Raw genomic sequence first — 534 nt, 5'->3', positions numbered from 1 at the left:
CATTTCTATACCGGCAAGTCATGATCTAGCTATTTCCTTCCCACCCTGTCGGTGTCCACTGAAAAAGCAGCAGCGCCCTCTGCTTTTTGTAAAGAGGAGTGAAAAAAGCTTACAGCACCTGGTATTCCCAGGCGGTCTCCCATCCAAGTACTGACCAGGCCCGACCCTGCTTAGCTTCCGAGATCAGACGAGATCGGGCGTGTTCAGGGTGGTATGGCCGTAAGCAAATATTGTGCCTACCAAAGGGCCTTTTAAAGATACTATATCACCACGCTTTGCTCTTTCGTCTATACAGGGAGCGCCTGCAGGATCGGGCGTGTTTTTTTTTTTTTTTATCTTTTATTATCAAAAATACTCAATTTACATGTTTAGACTTTTTCTTTTCTTACATTATGTACAAAAATTGGTTATAGCAGCAGAAAAACAGATTTCTCAAATCAATACATGGTTACATGAGATGTCAATGAATGAATACATAAATAAACGCATAATAAACTCAAAAGAAAACCACATACATGACAGTATTTTACAAGC

At 40.4% G+C, this 534-nt stretch overlaps 1 non-coding gene across 1 annotated transcript; it reads right to left on the bottom strand.

Moving 5' to 3' along the window:
• Positions 1-106: 106 nt before the first annotated feature.
• Positions 107-225, bottom strand: LOC129114591 (5S ribosomal RNA). The gene has a single exon (XR_008532580.1). It is a non-coding gene; the product is annotated as a 5S ribosomal RNA (ribosomal RNA).
• Between the last annotated feature and the right edge of the window lie 309 nt (positions 226-534).

The sequence above is a fragment of the Anoplopoma fimbria genome, unplaced genomic scaffold (assembly GCF_027596085.1).
Source record: "Anoplopoma fimbria isolate UVic2021 breed Golden Eagle Sablefish unplaced genomic scaffold, Afim_UVic_2022 Un_contig_5138_pilon_pilon, whole genome shotgun sequence".
In the NCBI taxonomy this organism is placed as follows: Eukaryota; Metazoa; Chordata; class Actinopteri; order Perciformes; family Anoplopomatidae; genus Anoplopoma; species Anoplopoma fimbria.
The sequence above is the reverse complement of the archived record's forward strand: the minus strand, read 5'-3'. Positions and strand labels throughout refer to the sequence as shown.